Genomic DNA, 16,103 nt, shown 5'->3' with positions numbered 1-16,103 from the left:
GCTGCCCGCTCGGTAAGCCCACAAATGAAGATGGCCTACACCTATACACCACCTTTCAAGACACACCCGAGATCGCCCTTCTAAATACCGGAGAGCCCACCCACATGGGGAGGAAGGCGAGATCTAACCTTCGTCTCCAGTGCACTACAGCCTTCGGCCTCCTGGCAGCTCCACCCCGCTGACCAGCGACCACTTTGCCACCCTAACAACACTGAAGGTGAACAAACCCCCCCACTCCACCCCGCCGAGATGGAGATACAATACCCAAAAACACGGACTGGGAACTCTATAAACACCTGGCTAAGTGGCGCGCCAAATCACAGCCGGCTGGTTTCAGCACCCGTGGACGAGACAACCCACCATCAACAATTGGTCGAGGCGTTTCACCAAGCGGCAGAAGAGGCTATTCAAAAACAAAACCCACATCAAGACAGTACAATGATTACATATCTTGGTAATCTTGTGTTTTGTGCATATATATATATATATATATATATATATATATATATATATATATATATATATATATATATATATATATATATATATATATATATATATATATATATATATATATATATATATATATGCTGATAACCACAGGGAAAGAAGAAAACACGAAGTTCCCAAGAGCTTTCGTGTAATTCACATCTTCAGGGTGGGTACAGACTAAGGAAGTATAAAACAAGGTGTATATGCACAGAGGAGGGTGAGATCAGGTCCACAATGGTCAGGTATTAGAGAATGACCTATTAATCATTAAATAGCACCGCAACGGTCAGTAGTCAGGTCAGAGGGTAAGGTGACCCAACCTGGTTACAAATCTTCTTAATTACAAAATTGTCCAGTTTGTACATGCCATTACTCAAATTCATGTTGAATGCTTCGGTATGTTTAATGAGACTAGATTCTATGATGTTCCTACTGTCAATTGAATTACAAGGTAATATTGAGGCATTATCCCGGTCAATGCAATGCTTGTTATCCCTCAAATGAACAAAAGAACATTGGATTCTGGCCTGTCCTAACACTATATTTATGTTGTTAAGTCTAGTTCAAGATCTTTACCTGTTTGGCCTCAGTAAAACATATCACATTCCTTGCAAGGAACTTTATAAATGCACAACCAATTGTGTTGTTGGGGGAGTTCTTGATTAGCATTTGTTTAACAGTGCATGAGTTTTAAATGCCACATTGACGTTCAGGTTTAGTTGTAAAGGAATTTCAGAGAATTTTTGTGAATGGTAATACTAAGAGATTTTTTTATGGTCATGGGCGGGCTTGGGATAAGTTCTATAAAAGATTTCTTAGTAATGTTCAGGCATTTGTCTATGAAAGATCTAGGGTACTTAAGGTTTAAGCCAATATTATATATATATATATATATTTTATATTCCTCATCAATGAATCCGGTTGCAAATTCTCAAAGAACGTAAAAACATTGTTGAAAATACTGACTGTTTGACTCTATTATGGTGGGAAGAATAATAATGAATGTATGAACACACATTAGTAGGTTTTCTATAAATACTGAACTTAAAAGTGTTCCTATTCTGTGTATCAGACAGTCTAGGAATGGCAATTTACAATCATGCTCTAATTCCACAGTGAATTTGATCGAGGGAGCTAAGTTGTTAAGTTGTGGCAGGAAAGCTTTTAGGTCCTCATTACATGGTCAGAGAAATGAGGATGTTCTTAAGAAGATAAATAGATTAAATAAGACAAAATCCCCAGGGCCTGATGAAATTTTCCCTCGAGTTTTGAAAGATTATAGAGTATAAGGAAGAGATTAGCGGCCCCTCTTAATTTATTTACAAATCATTAGATACGGGAGTTGTGTCAGACTTGTCGAAACAGGCAAATGTAGTACCCATATTCAAAAGGGTGACAGAGCATCAGAGTCAAATTGCCGCCGATTAGTTTGACGTCAGTAATGGGAAATTTCTTGAATCAATTATAGCAACTAACATCCGATCGCATTTAGAGAAAACAAATAAATCTACAACTCTCAACATGGGTTTACAAAGGGAAAATCTTGTCTAACAAACGTGCTGACTTTTTGGAAAAGTGTTCCAAGTAGTAGATAATGACAAAAATACGATGTTATTTACTTAGACTTTAGCAGAGCGTTTGTCAAATTACCGCATCAGAGGCTTCTGAGAGTTAAGGCTCATGGTATCGAGGGAAAGTTTTACATTGGATAAAATCATGGCTCACCGATTGAACACAAAGGGTCAGCGTAGATGGTGTTAAATCTGAGTGGGGCTGTGTAACCAGTGGGGTTCCCCAGGGGTCAGTACTGGGTCCTCTTGTTCATAATCTACATAAACGATCTAGATACTGGGATCAGCAGTGACATAAACAAGTTTGCGGATGACACAAAATTAGGGCAGCAGATTAATTCAGGTAGGATTTAAATAAACCGCAAGTGTTCAGAAAAATGGCAAATGAAATTTAACACCAGCAAGTGCAGATTAGCACACCCCAGACCAAACATAGCACTGGCCATATCTGATAATTATCCCTCGGGAGCTAACCCTGCCGTGACCTTTCCCCTACTGAGGTCAGAAGACATCATGTTAACTCCTCAAGACACGTAGATAATGACGAAAATTACGATGTTATTTACTTAAACTTTAGCAAAGCATTTGACAGAGTGCTGCATCAGAGGCTTCTGAGAAAAATTAAGGCTCATGGTATCGAGGGGAAAGTTTTAAATTGGATAAAATCATGGCTCACCGATAGAACGCAGAGGGTCAGCGTAGATGGTGTTAAATCTGAGTGGGGCCGTGTAACTAGTGGGGTTCCCCAGGGGTCAGTACTGGGTCCACTCTTGTTCATAATCTACATAAACGATCTTGATACTGGGATCAGCAGTGACATAAGCAAGTTTGCGGATGACACCAAAATAGGGCAGCAGATTAATTCAGGGCAGGATGCAAATGCATTACAGGAGGATGTAAATAAACTGCATGGGTGGTCTGAAAAATGGCAAATGAAATTCAACACCAGCAAGTGCAGCATACTTGATAATGGAAGAACAAATACTGTCAATGTATACAGCCTTAACAACATCAACCTAGAAAAGTCGACTTGTGAAAGAGACCAAGGGGTACTTGTAAGCCCGGACCTACGGCCTAGATAACAGTGAGTTAATGTTTGAAATAAGGCAAACAGAGTATTAGGTATTATATCTAGAAGTGTAAGTAATAAGAGTGCAGAGGTCTTATTGCAACTATATCTTGCCCTAGTCAGGCCGCACCTCGATTATGCGGTTCAGTTCTGGTGCCCTTATTATAGAATGGACATCAATTCACTAGAGTCGGTGCAGCGAAGAATGACGAAAATGATTCCGGGATTTAGAAACCTTCCATATCAGGATAGGTTAAAGAAACTAAGCTTGCATTCCCAAGAAAGACTAAGGGTGCGGGGAGATATGAGGCGTCCAGGGCCAGAAGGGCGAACCGACCATTTCATAGAAAATGTGATTTTTCCAGACTCCACCAGAGTACAACCGTCCAGACCACGTGGTGTAAAAATCTAAAGGAAATTCGACTTTATTCCCTCTAGCATGAGGTCCAAAGTTACGTGATTTTGACAGAAAAACATGCATACCAGGTCTTGGGCTCCGAGCCAGGAGGGCGAACTGGCCAGCCAATCACGTGCCGGGATTCATCCACCCCGTGTTTACACTACCGCGCACGGCCAATCATGCACTGTGTTGTTTATGCTAGAGTTTGTCTGCCAGTGTGTAGACGCATTTAAAAAATTCCTTGGAGGGTGGTACAGACCGATCAACTTTAAAGTCAATTATCTCAAAAGTAACATTTGGTCCATTCGCCCTTCTGGCCCCGGACGCCTCATTTGATAGAAGTATTTAAGTGGGTGAAAGGAATCAATAAAAGAGATATAGATAAAGTTCTTATAATATCCGAGCAGGATAGGACCTGTAGCAACGGATTTAAGTTGGATAAGTTTAGGTTTAGGAGGGAGATAGGAAGGAACTGGTTCACAAATAGGGTGGTGGACGAGTGGAATAAGCTTAGCAACTTTGTAGTAAGTGCTGGAATGCTGGAAAGTTTCAGAAGGAGGCTGGATAGATCCATGGATGATAGAGAGTGGTAGTAACTCTCGACAGGAGCTGCCATGCACAGGCCAACCGGCCTATTGCAGACTCGTTATTTTCTTATGTTCATCAAAACACGTCATGTTAACTCATCAAAACGCCAGTCAAGGTTGGCACCCCATCCCTAGACATCCATGAATCTATCTAGCCTCCTTTTAAAACTTTTCAGCATTCCAGCACATACTTCAAAGTTGCTAAGCTTGTTCCACTCGTCCACCATCCTATTTGTGAACCAGTTCCTTCCTATCTCCCTCCTAAACCTAAACTTATCCAACTTAAATCTGTTGCTACGAGTCCTATCCTGCTCAGATATTATAAGAACTGTATCTATATCTCTTTCATTGATTCCTTTCACCCACTTAAATACTTCTATCATATCTCCCTGCACCGTGTTAAAGAAACCACGCCTAGACAAGACACACCCGGGTGGTAATAATTAGGAAGCATTACCGACTGGCGACATGACCACGCACCTGGGCAAACACAGCTGTCCAGATCTAACCAGTTTAGTGTTAATTGGGAGAGGTCATCTGGCGGCTCTCCTCCAATATAAAGGCCCTGCAGCACCTTCCACGGGCATGACTTTCACATCACTGAAGACAGAGTCATGCTCGTCACTCGTTGAGGTCGGGAGGGAGACTTCCCTCCCCAGCACCGAGTTTCCCAGAGGAGACATAGTCCAGCAGCACCCGCTGGGCCTCCCTCGGGTCACATGTGAGTCAATCAGAGCTATCCAAAGGTGAGTTACTTACGGTGGGAAGTGTATCCATTTCAGGTTTATGTCCGAGAGTCAGTGTCTAGTAACGTAAATATAATAAGCTATTAAAATGTCTGTGTCATTGAGTGAATAATATATAGCTGTACTTAGAATTGGAGTTTAGATAGATTTTCCCTAAGAACGTATATACTGGTAAATAACTAACCGGCCACGCTACCAAACTTCCTCACTTTACATCCTACAACCATAAATTCTTCCTATACTTTCTACCTCTAAATCCCCCTCATTACAAAAACACGTTATGTTAACTCATCAAAACACGTCACATGTAACAAACAATTCCCTCCACAATTGCTCACCAACATCACGCTAATTTACACACACACACACACTAAAGAACATAAGAAAATAAGGAGTCTGCAATAGGCCGGTTGGCTATGTAGCGGTGGCTAACACTGCTCGTGTCTCTTATATGTAGTGATGATGGATGGTGTTATATGTAGTGATGATGGGTGGTGTTATATGTAGTGATGATGGATGGGGTTATATGTAGTGATGATGGATGGTGTTAAATGTAGTGATGATGGATGATGTTATATGTAGTAATGATTAGACAATAAAACAATAACAGTTTAATGCTAAAAAAAAATATACTTTGCTGTACCTTTGTAGTGAAAAACATGGTGGAACTTACATACACCGTTAATGAACTATTGATGGAAGAAGAAGTTTTGGGGATTGAACAGTGAGACAATGTGGAGCCTCCCGGAGGGTGGCGTCCAACCGTGGCCTAGCGGATGAGCCGCCAGGAGCGAACAGCGGACAGTCGGTCACAGGAAATAGATCAGGAAAGGGAATCCCGTCTTAATGGTAACAGAAAGCGAACAGCGGACAGTCGGTCACAGGAAACAGATCAGGAAAGGAAATCCCGTCTTAATGCTGACAGATAGCAAACAGAGAGCTGCGGGATCCAGAATTCTAAGAAAGAATACACAGTGGCATCCACCTGCATGAGCAGCATTTAACTATGACAATGAGATAGAATATGAAAAGTATCCCTCTGTTGTCATTGAAGTACCCCTAGGTCTCTTTCACAAGTCGACTTCTCTAGGTTGATGTTGTTAAGGATGTATACATTATATGTATTTGTTCTTCCAATATTAAGGTCGCTGCACTTGCTGGTGTTGAATTTCATTTGCCATTTTTCAGACCACCCCTGCAGTTTATTTACATCCTCCTGTAATGCATTTGCATCCTGCCCTGAATTAATCTGCCGCCCTATTTTGGTGTCATCCGCAAACTTGTTTATGTCACTGCTGATCCCAGTATCTAGATCGTTTATGTAGATTACGAACAAGAGTGGGCCTAGTACTGACCCCTGGGGAACCCCACTGGTTACAAGGCCCCACTCAGATTTAACACCATCTACGCTGACCCTCTGCGTTCTATTGGTGAGCCATGATTTTATCCAATTTAAAACTTTCCCCTCGATACCATGAGCCTTAATTTTTCTCAGAAGCCTCTGATGCGGTACTTTGTCAAATGCTTTGCTAAAATCTAAGTTAATAACATCGTAATTTTCGTCATTACCTAATACCTCAAAGACTTTCCTAAAAAACGTCAGCAGATTTGTTAGACAAGATTTTCCCTTTGTAAACCCATGTTGAGAGTCGTAGATTAATTTGCTTTTCTCTAAATGCGATCGGATGCTATCTGCTATAATTGATTCAAGAAATTTCACCACTACTGACGTCAAACTGATCGGCCGGTAATTTGACGCTGATGCTTTGTCTCCCTTTTTGAATATGGGTACTACATTTGCCTGTTTCCACAAGTCCGGCCCTGGGGATTTTGTTTTCTTTAGTTTATTTATCCTCTTAAGAACATCCTCTTTTCTGATAGTGATATTCTTTAATTTCTCTTCTTCCTTTCTCCTAAATATCAGTTCCACCTCTGGAATTTCCTCGCCAATTTTTCTGTGAAAATTGATAAGAAGTAGCTGTTCAATGCTTTGCTTATTTCTTCACTGCCATTTATCACTTCTCCCCTCCCTGACTTTAAAGGCCCAACTTTGTCCTTGACCTTTGTTCTATATACCTGGAAAAATCCCTTGGGATTCGCCTTGGATTCTCTTGCTATTTTGATTTCATAGTCTCTCTTTGCTTTCCTTACATTTTTCTTAACATTCCTAGATAGTTCATTATACCTATTTATGAGCAGCTCCTCCCTTCACTTTAATTTTTATATATTCCTTTCTTTATTCCTATGTCATGTTTAAGTTTTCTGGTCATCCACCGTGGCTCATTCTTATTTGACCTAATTTTTCTGTATGGTATATTATTGTTCTTGTGCTTTATATAGTATGCTAGTGAATATATTATAGTCATGATCAATTGTTGTGTCATAAGAACATAAGAATAGAACATAGAAAATAAGGAGTCTGCAATAGGCCGGTTGGCCTGTGCATGGCAGCTCCTGTCGAGAGTTACTACCACTCTCTATCATCCATGAATCTATCTAGCCTCCTTTTGAAACTTTCCAGAGTCCCCGCACTTACTACAAAGTTGCTAAGCTTGTTCCACTCGTCCACCACCCTATTTGTGAACCAGTTTCTTCCTCTCTCCCTCCTAAACCTAAACTTATCCAACTTGAATCCGTTGCTCCGAGTCCTATCCTGCTCCGATATAATAAGAACGTTATCTATATCCCCTTTATTGATTCCTTTCACCCACTTAAATACTTCTATCATATCTCCCCGCACTCTTCGTCTATCTAGGGAATGCAAGTTAAGTTTCTTTAACCTATCCTGATATGGAAGGTTTCTAAGTCCCGGAATCATTTTTGTCATTCTTCGCTGCACCGACTCTAGTGAATTGATATCCATTCTATATAAGAGGGGCACCAGAACTGAACCGCATAATCGAGGTGCGGCCTGACTAGCGCAAGATATAGTTGCAATAAGACCTCTGCACTCTTGTTACTTACATTTCTAGATATAAAATCCAATACTCTGTTTGCCTTATTTCGAACATTAACGCACTGTTTTCTAGGCCGTAGGTCCGGGCTTACAAGTACCCCTAGGTCTCTTTCACAAGTCGACTTCTCTAGGTTGATGTAGTTAAGGCTGTATACATTGACAGTATTTGTTCTTCCAATATTAAGTACGCTGCACTTGCTGGTGTTGAATTTCATTTGCCATTTTTCAGACCACCCCTGCAGTTTATTTAGATCCTCCTGTAATGTATTTGCATCCTGCCCTGGATTAATTTGCCGCCCTATTTTGGTGTCATCCGCAAACTTGCGTATGTCACTGCTGATCCCAGTATCTAGATCGTTTATGTAGATTATGAACAAGAGTGGGCCTAGTACTGACCCCTGGGGAACCCCACTGGTTACACGGCCCCACTCAGATTTAACACCATCTACGCTGACCCTCTGCGTTCTATCGGTGAGCCATGATTTTATCCAATTTAAAACTTTCCCTCGATACCATGAGCCTTAATTTTTCTCAGAAGCCTCTGATGCGGTACTCTGTCAAATGCTTTGCTAAAGTCTAAGTCAGGGTTCTCAACCAGGGGGAATTAAGGGGGGAAACTGACTCGGGAGCAAGAGATATGTTCGATGAGAAATCAATCACAGAATTTTGGCCCTTGATGTGCGATTCCTACCCAAAAGTGGCAGAAAGAGCTATCCGTGCATTGCTTCCGTTTGTGTCGGCATGTCTTTGTGAGTCAGGCTTTTCAACTCTGTTGCAAATTAAAACGAAGCAACGTAGTAGATTAGAGGTAGAAAATGACCTGCGTTGTGCCCTTTCAAGCACTCCTCTGCGTATCCCAGAATTGGCGAAGAAAAAACAATCACAGGTTTCTCATTGACTGTAATCTTCATCTGAATAAAATTAATTACAAATATACAATATCCGGGTATTCTATTGAACTTTTTGTTTATTGCATTATGCTTCAGTTTGGTCTGTTAAGTAATTCATTATAAATAAAATAAAACTATTTTACTTTTATTCAAGTTTTATAAATCCATCAACATTTTCAACTGGCATTTAATTTGTAAAACTCCACTATAAAAATAATCCATGTAAAATTGTAAATGTATATGTACTAATATGGAAAAAATAAAGGATTTTCAGTATTATATGCATATTATTTGGAATGCACTTTTTGAGGCAGACAATCTTGGAAAGGAGGGGGGAATGACATTCTGACATATGGTGAAAGAGGTGCATGGGGCAAACAAGGTTGAGAACCACTGGTCTAAGTAAATAACATCGTAATTTTCGTCATTATCTACTACCTCGAAGACTTTCCTAAAAAACGTTAGCAGATTTGTTAGACAATATTTTCGCTTTGTAAACCCATGTTGAGAGTCGTAGATTAATTTGCTTTTCTCTAGATGCGATCGGATGCTATCTGCTATAATTGATTCAATAGATTTCCCCTTCCTACTGGGGACTGACGTGACTGTTCCCAGGTGACCTCACCTAGGTACCTTCTTAACCCCCTGATAATCCGCCAACCGAAAGTTTGGGACTCTGACCATATTATCATTGTTTTTCGTTTCCCAATTTAGGGCGGACCTGATTTCTCTATGATCACTGTTACCTAGTTCTTCCCCTACTGTGATATCTCTGATAATATTTTCTTTATTTGTTAATACTAGGTCTAATATATTGTCACCTCTAGTAGGATCTGTAATTAGTTGTTTCAAAAAATTGTCCTGTACTGCGTCTAGGAAGTCTTCAGATTCATAGTCACCTACAATGTTGTCCCAGTCATTATTTCTGAAGTAGAAATCCCCAATAATGCTCAGGTTGTTATATTTTGCTGCCCTACTCATTTCCTGCCATATGGGCTGAGCTGCTTCTTTCCCAAGACTTGGGGGCCTGTAAATCACTCCCATAATTAGTTTTTCTCTTCCTTCCGTGATTTCTACCCATACAGACTCGGTTCCTATTTCACCCTTTATTGAATTATTAATACAACAATTTAATGTATCCTTGATGAAGAGTGCGACCCCTCCCCCCTTCCTACCTTCCCTGTCTTTGTGAAAATGGTTGTACCCTTCTATGTGGTACTCTGATAAAAAAATTTTGCTCGCCAGATTCATCCAAGTTTCGGTGATTGCTATGACGTCTACATTCTCGGTACATACAACCGCTCTCAGCAAGTCTATTATATTTCTAACGCTCCTACTGTTTGTATAGTATACATTTAAACCGACCCTTCCCTGGTCCTGTTTTACCCCTTGTCCTGAGTAACCAATTTTACTTCCCAGGGCCAGCTTTTTTGACACCCACTTTCCCCGACCTCTCTCTACTGGCGAAACCCCCTCCTTTGGAGTGACAATTTCACGCTCCAGGGATGCAGACAAAGTCTTTACCCCCGCACTTTAATAAAGTTTGTAAAATTAAGTATTAATCGACAATTTTATGGCTGTTTAGCTTAAAAATCCAAAATATTTATTATGAAGGGGGTGTACATACATATATAATATATGAATGTGTACATTGCATTTTTTGATGTATTTAAACCCGGGACAATGATATTCTTATTATTTTATTATTATTAATTAACAAAATTGTTTTAGATGGCCGATATTTCACTAAATAACTTGACAAGACAGTAAATTTCACCAATCTTTGAAGTGACAAAAACATTCGAACGTGTCACTTGGTAAAGGAGGAGTGAGCGTGTAGCGTACTGGATGTGGCCGGTTGTCAAGTTCTCTTTGTTTGTCTATTTCTCTTTGTATGGGCTCACAAATGTACGTACAAGTAAGATATCTCACACTCAGGATGGAGGTAAGAATAGAAACTCGCTATGCGTTTTCTGTATACAGTATATATATTGTATGTAAAGTGCAGTGCTGAGGAGTTGCTGTGTGGTGAGAAGCTTGCTCAGAGGTCCTGTTGGGTGAGGAGCTTGCTGAGGGAGCTGGTTGGTGAGGAGCTTGTTGGGAGGTCTTGCTGGTTCTGGAGAGTAGAGTAGACTGATCTCCAGGTAGGTCGGTGATACGGAGAGAAGAGAGCATTAGCTCTGGGGGTGCAAGAAGGGTACAGTACAAGGTAAAGTTCAGAAGTGGGAAATATAGGAGGAGGTTAACAGCAGGTGGGCTATCCACCTTGCGGAGAGGAGGTTTTTGTCTTCCGTCAACAGTGCTGCATTAGAGGACTCTTGCGGTTAGGGAAGGCCGGTCTCAGCCAAGCTAAACTAAGTTTTTTTGATGTTTCCTTGGGGCATATTATGTTAGGGGGGGGGGGTCCCTCCAGGTCCTTGTGGCACTGGAGGGATGATCCCCATCTTTTTCGTTTCTAGTTTTTATTGTGGGTGTTTATGAACTTTTGAGGTCTTTGTTTGTTTGTGGGGTCCCTCCAGGTCCTTGTGTGACTGGAGAGTTGTTCCCATCTTTTGGTTCTTTTTTATTGTGTATATAGAGGCTCTGGTTCTTCGTTATCAGTTTTTATGCTTCTAGGCCACCATCTGTGCGATGTGTTGTTGTTTTCCTCATTTAGTTGGTTTAGTATGGGATCCTGTTCTTGGTGGATTTTTTCCCATATTGTATTTGCTTGGGTGTGTATTCTGGTGTTGAGTGGGTCTATGTTGTGTTCTGTGTGTATGTCTTGTACTGTTTGTGTGTATGGTGGTCGGTGTTTTGCCGCTCTTCTGAGGGCTATATTTTGCACTGCTTGAAATTTAAGTTTGTTTGTTCTTGCGATTGTGTTCAGAGGTACCGGAGGGTATTCTAAGTGTGGTCTGATCAGTGCTTTATATAGGTGCAATTGCATGTTGGTGTTTGATTAGCAGAATCTTCTGAGCTTTGTAAGTTGTGATTTTGCAATTGCTATTCTTTCATTGATGTGGGGGATTATTCCATTTCTGGTTATCCTGAGTCCTAATATGATCTCCACAGACTTGTTTGGGGATTGCTGGCCACTTCACCTTTAGGCTATTTCGGCCGGAGCTGATGTCTTCTTTCTTCTTCTTGAGGTTTCTTCTTCTATTCTTGGTCTTCTTTCTTGCTACAACTAATCTGATGTTCTTGTTTCTTCTTTTCTTGTTATTCTTGTGTTCTCCTTGTTCTTGGTATTTTGGTTTGTTCTTTCTTCTTGGTGTTGTTTTATTTGGGATGAATTATGGTATGAGTGAGTGATATGATAGTGAGTTACTGACAGTCCAGATGAAATGGCCGGTCAGGTGACAAGTTTCTCTGTGATTTTATTTATTTCGTTTTTCTTTTATTTATTTATTTATTTATTAATTAATTTATTTATTTATTTATTTTTGTAGCCCGTGTCTTTTTGTTTGTATATGTGTTGTAGGTGTCAGTTTTACTTGGTATATGTGCGTGTTGTATGTAATGGAAAGGTTTGTGATATGTCTCTCATGTTGTATGTTTTTATCTTTGTTTTATTCATTTTAATTTTCTTTAGGGCATGGTTACATACATATTATAGAAAGCGTTCATGCGTTTGTCTTTCACAACATGCCGATAAGACGGGTCTCCTTGAGGAAGATTATTACAGCGTCACTTATGGTGACATCATCTTGTAATAAATTGGGTACAGTCAGCACAAAGCCTTGCTTGGCAGCTAGCATCACCAGCTGCCGGCGTTCTGGTTCGTACTGGCTGCACCCTGTCAGAATGTGTCGAATGGACATAATTTTGTTACACGTGGCACAGATAGGCGGAAAGGAGTTATCTATGTAAGGTTTTAGGTGGGTCAGATAGGTACAATTTAACCTTAGTCTGGCGAGAACCACCTCTTCCCTCCTATTCTTTCTGTATGCTGAGAGCCAGTTTCCTATGTTAGTCTTCCAGTTGTTGCGAAGATCTAACCTCGTCCATTCATGTTGCCACTTCCTTGTCTTTCCCAAGGAGAGACATGACTGACGCTCCCAGGGTACATTGGTTATTTCCCTGAGACCCACAGTAGTTTTTGCTAGTTTGTCTGCCTGTTCATTGCCCCCAATGTTGCAATGCCCAGGCACCCATTTCAGCACAATATTCTTGGCACACTCATGTAGTTTATTAATCATGTTGCCCTGTACCTCATTGCTGGTAATGTCACCACCTTGAATTGCTTTAAGAGCTGACATAGAATCTGAAATGATAGCAACATCATTGACATCGCTTGTTATTGCAATGTCAATGGCTCTACTTATTGCAAACATATCTGGAGTGAATATGGTTGTATGCCGCGGCAGGCGGGAGCTCCACTCCCCGTCTCTGCTCCAGATACCGGCTCCAACGTTGTTGTCAGTTCTGGACCCGTCTGTGTACACGTGAGTATAGGCGCTATATCCTTCTAGAAATTGATAGCTGTCGAAAGCTTTACTATGTCTAGGAATACTGCAATTAGTGTTTCTTTACTGCAAAGAGCTTTTGAGATGTCAGTTTTAAGACTTATTAAATGATCTAGTGTGCTTCTACCTTGGCTGAAACCACACTGTCGATCACTCGATAAGTTGTTACTTTCCAAAAAATACATTAGCCTACGTTTTATCATACGTTCCATGACCTTACCCGGACAGTTCGTGAGCGAAATCGGACGGAATGAGTTGGTGTTATTAGGGCATTTATCCCTCTTTGTGATCGGTACGACATGGGCAAAGTGCCATGAGTTTGGAAACGTTCTGGACGTCCAGATCTCATTGTACACTTCTAGCAATTTGTCAAGGTTTCCCTGGTCAAGGTGTTTAATCATCTCGTATCGTATACCGTCAGGTCCAGGAGTAGAGCCCTTGCCTTTTTTTAAAGCATAGAAAAGTTCCTCTGGGGAGAATGCTCTGTTGTAGTCATGTTCGTCCCCGTTCTCGAAGTCGAGATGCACGAGCTCGGCACGATCACGGAACACGCTGAAGCGTGGATCATGATTGGTGGAGCTACTGGCATCTGCGAACTTCTGGCCTAAGGCGTTGGCAATGGCCTGGTGTTCGTCGAGAAGCTGCCCTACACTACTCACCTGTGGGATAAAAGTCCTTCCTCTGTTTGATCTGACCCGGTTTATAGCCGACCATACCTCAGAAGAAGGAGTATCCCTGTTAATAGTGGAGACGAATGCCCGCCAAGACTCTCTCTTGCATTCCCTGATAACCTACCTAGCCTTAGATCTAGCTTTTTTATATTCTATGAGGTTTTCAATAGATGGAGCTCTGTTGAATAAACGGCATCGCCTATTGCGCTCACAAACTACTCGTCGGCAATCTGGTGTCCACCATGGAACTCCAGGCCCGTGGGTAGTTGCAGAAGTCTTAGGAATTGTGCAATCTGCTGCGTGTATTATGGCTTGTTCTATGTGTGACATTTTGGAGTTGATATCTTCTCCAATGGTGTCTATACGAACGGCTCTTGAGTAGGCCCCCCAGTCTGCTTCCCTAAGGTTGTAGCGCACCGCGGGAGTAGCCTTTGGGGCGTCACACTCATAAGAAATGCAGATCGAAAAATGGTCGCTTCCCAGAGATTCGTCGTATGTACAAAATTTACAGTCTAATAGCAAGGAAGCATCAACTATAGAGAGATCTATAGCTGTCGCTGAGCCAATTCGTTCTTCCACTCGAGTCGCACTACCGTCATTCAGAAGAGACAAGTTGGAGTTGAATATAGTTGCAGCCACCTGCTCTCCCCTCCCGTCATTCCGGACACCGCCCCACCGCAAATGGTGAGCATTGAGGTCTCCGAGGATCATTTTTTTTCCTGGTAGTTGGTTAAATAGCTCCTCAAGCTCACCCGCGGCAATGAGCCCGCCCGGCGGACAGTATAGCGAGCAGACGGCCACATAGTCAGACCGAAACTTGACTCTGCACGCCACAGCCTGCAGGTTCACGCTCAGGTTGACTCTCTGTTGAGCGAATTCACTCCTTATATATAGGGCTACCCCCTTAGGTTGTCTCCTCTGTACGACGTGTAGTTGTCAAATACAGGTGGGTCGTCCTGACCCGCAAGTAGCGTCTCTGGTAGGCAAAAAACGTCTGGCCGAAATAATGACTTTAGTAAGTGAAACTGAGCATTTTTATTCCTAGCACCTCTGCAATTCCACTGGATGATATTGAATTTTAAGTCTGGGAGTTGATATGGTCAGCGTTTTGGGTTTTCTTTTCCTTTGTTCTTGTCTCGGGGGGGGGGGGAATTGTTTGCCGGCGAATGTTCCCTACTATTTCTTGAGCAGTCCCATGGCTCTGTAAACCCAGCTCTCTGCTGGGCAGGGGCTCCCAGCCCCAGAAGTGATTCCACGAAGAGAAATTATGGTTGTGGTAAGGAGTTTCTTTTCATGTTGTCCACAAATTATGACCTTCTCCTTACCTGGGGGTAGACAAGATCGACAGCCTGTTTAACTTTTATGGTCTTGTTTGACTTGTTTTTAAGTTTAGTCTCGTTACCAGTCATAGTTGTCATTGAGTTTTCGTTGTTGGCGTCTATGGTTGGATAGCCGGTGAGTGTAGAGTCTGTTTGTGTTGCAATTGACCTGGTCTCTGTCTTTGTTCCAGTGGTGCACATTTTGGGGGATGGGGTATTTTTGGATACAGCGGATGCGAAGGATGAAACGGTTGGTTAATTCCCAATTAACCAGGTTGGTTCACATATATTATATTGGGCTTTAGTAACGAAACCCAATTGAAGTTTCTTGTTTTATTAGAAAAGTATTATGTTTATATAATTCCTGAGTGTAGGTCAACCGTAAGTTCCACTATTTATGAGTGTGATGAGAAAGGACGGCATTTATGTAATATAAACGTGGATCTACGTCCGTTCGATATTAGTTGGTATGAGTGACTGTGAGTAGTGACCCATCGAGGGAAAACGGAATAGGTACGTCGTTCCCCTCGAGAGAAGATGGAGCCATCCACTGCGGCTCTCAAATAACGTCTTCCTCTAGTCAAGGACATCAAACTACTGCTCGCTTTAGGTGGCCAGAGAGCCGGCTACTTATGCCTTTACTCAGCATAGTATGACGCAGCTTCCCGTGGGCACACCTTATCACGTGCATTGAACATGTCACCTCATAGCCATTGGAAAGTTACAGGGGATGAAGCTGAATATAAATGAGATGTAAATAACCCATTTATATAATACTTCTGTTGAAGAGACAGGGGCCATTACATCGCTCGGTCACCACAGGCCAAGCTCCGTGAGGCCTAAATAAGCTCACAGAGTATAGTACATCCTACACAACCCTAACCATGTTATAAACATAGGTGTAGACACTAAGCTGGGGATTCTACTACTGTAGGGGTTTTATCTACTACAGGG

This window comes from Homarus americanus, unplaced genomic scaffold, assembly GCF_018991925.1.
Source record: "Homarus americanus isolate GMGI-L3 unplaced genomic scaffold, GMGI_Hamer_2.0 scaffold6317, whole genome shotgun sequence".
NCBI lineage: Eukaryota > Metazoa > Arthropoda > Malacostraca > Decapoda > Nephropidae > Homarus > Homarus americanus.
The sequence above is the reverse complement of the archived record's forward strand: the minus strand, read 5'-3'. Positions refer to the sequence as shown.